Source organism: Poecilia formosa, unplaced genomic scaffold (assembly GCF_000485575.1).
Source record: "Poecilia formosa unplaced genomic scaffold, Poecilia_formosa-5.1.2 Scaffold861, whole genome shotgun sequence".
Taxonomy (NCBI): domain Eukaryota; kingdom Metazoa; phylum Chordata; class Actinopteri; order Cyprinodontiformes; family Poeciliidae; genus Poecilia; species Poecilia formosa.
Window position 1 is genome coordinate 107,561 of NW_006800800.1, and position 2,343 is coordinate 109,903.

Genomic DNA, 2,343 nt, shown 5'->3' on the forward strand with positions numbered 1-2,343 from the left:
CCTCCTCCATCACCCTCATCACTGACTTGCCGCAGGGCTGCTGAGCCCCCTCCTCTTCACTCTGCTGACGGATGACTGCTCGGCAAGACACCCCAGCTGTCATAAGGTGAAGTTTGCAATGACACAGCAGTAGGGGTACGCATCATGAACAGTGATGAGTCCATATACAAAGAGGAGATGGAACACCTGGTGCAGAGAAAATAGCCTCTGCATCAATGTGAAGACCAAGAAGATTGTAGTGGATTTCAGAAGGGACAAGGATCCTCTTCAGCCCCTGTACATCAGAGGAGCAGCTGTGGAGGTGGTCTCCAGCTACAGGTATCTGGGTGTGCATATATCCAGTGACCTCACCTGGAGTACCAACACCTCCCGTCTGATCAGGAAGGCCCACCAGTGTCTCTACTTCCTAAGGAAGCTTTGGAGATCTGGAATTGGGAACTCAGTCCTGAGGAACATTTATCACTGTGTGGTGGAGAGAATTCTCTGCACCTTCATCACCATGTGGCACTGCTCCCCACAATACTGTGAGGAGCAGTCCAACTTAAAACAGCTAATTTTTTTTAAGTCCATTGCGTTCCAGTGTATAAGGGAGAATATTAAGGAGACAATTATAATGGTCTCATTACTATCACAGTTAAGACTAACAACAAATGACAGGGTAATGTAATGATGCACCTTTCTCTCTTGCTCTCAGTGAAGACAGACGCTTAATTCCTCTGCTCCCTCCCTGCCCATGCCTGCCCTGCTTGCTCTGTTTTTGTCCTGTCTTTTTCTATATTTTTGGAGTCTTCCTTTGCACATCATCCAAATCTACAAACTATGGATCTGGTCAACCGATTTCTGGCATTTCTCATTGCAATTGATATAATTTTCGACGAGAAGTCTGGGCACAGGAGAGCCCTCTTGTTCTGCAGGGACACACCCAGCGGGATTCACCCTGGATTTTTTCATAACAACAGGATTTCTACTGTTTGGAGCTTGCAGATTCCTGGCTTATCGACAAATTTGTGACAGACTTGGCCGAACTAGCGAACACTCTGACTGTTAGTGTGGACAGAGACGAGGACTCTAAAACTCACTAACGAGATGGAATCAATCTTGGAGAAGTTGCTAGTTTCAGTTCAGTTGTATGGCCACACTTATTTGCTTGCCTTTATTCTTTGCAAAGAAACTCTTCCTTACATGTTTGCTTCCTCTTCTCTGTTCTTCTTCCATCAGTGCTTCTTTCACTGGTGTGTCAGTGAGTATTTCAGATTCCCTTTTCTTCCTGATCCTGCCAGTTGTTTTCCTTGGCCCTGCTTTTGGAAATGGCCGCATAGCCAAAGGATTGAATGGCTAACCAGGAGACACCCCCGAGGTGCTTGGCTCATCTGGAGCACAGGACATGTTCACATCAATAACTGCAGAGTAGCCAGAAGTAGTAGTCTCCAGGTGAGTTGGAGGAGAGGAGGCTGTCCCCAGGTGAGTTGGAGGAGACTGCAGCTGGAAAGCTCCAGATGTCAGTGATGTACCTGGGTCGGGACGGTCAGTGACTTGTGAGGGTGCATAGTCACACTCCTCAAAAATGTCAGGATTGAAGGGCCAAATACCAGTGGATTGGAAACCGGCTTGAATGTTTTTCAGTGTTGCAGCTGCAGGCAGAGCAGTCTTCACAATACTTGGAATATCATATATCGTCTTGGCAGGATTCATCTTCATCCAGGCATCACTTGCGGCGTTCACCATTTTCTTAAATGGGCAGTAGACACTGCAATCCAGTGGCTGAAGTTTATGGCAACAGTGGGGAGGGGAAGGTAAATAGCATCAGTCTTTTGTATTCACTGCCTAGGCATTCTGTAAAATGATTAAAATAAAAATATTCTTAGTTGTATGTAAGGGGATGGTTGTAACACTTTTTAAAGATGTGTTACAACCCACCCCAACCCTGTCAGCCATGTTTAGCTAGCTGTAGTAGCATAGCGGTTTGAAATTAGCACGGGAAAATGCATCATATTTTTGCCTGAGAAATTACACTTTCATCTAATGTAAGTCATATGGTTTTATCTGCAACAGTATAAGTACTAAACAAAATATAGTCATGATCAAAAAATTTACTTTCTTACCTCAAAATCCGTTTTTTCTCCTTAGTATCTGCATGTGCCTGTTTCCAGCCTTGACAATCACAATGTGGGATTGGGGAGGAAGCAGGTAAATGCTGAAATGATCATTTGACTCCTATCTTATCCCTGATTGGTGGAACTGGTGGTGTTACAACTCTCCCCATGTTACAACCATACCCGGTCTCCCCTACTTTTAACACAATAATTTCATGTTTTAAACAAAAACGTGATATACGGAAGCGCA

General features: G+C 44.8%; 1 long non-coding RNA gene across 1 annotated transcript; it reads right to left on the reverse strand.

Moving 5' to 3' along the window:
* Positions 1-1,159: 1,159 nt before the first annotated feature.
* On the reverse strand, positions 1,160-2,194 carry LOC107834937 (uncharacterized). The gene is made up of 2 exons (XR_001660774.1): positions 2,103-2,194; positions 1,160-1,833 (listed from the first exon to the last, which is right to left on the reverse strand). It is a non-coding gene; the product is annotated as an uncharacterized LOC107834937 (long non-coding RNA).
* Positions 2,195-2,343: the final 149 nt, after the last annotated feature.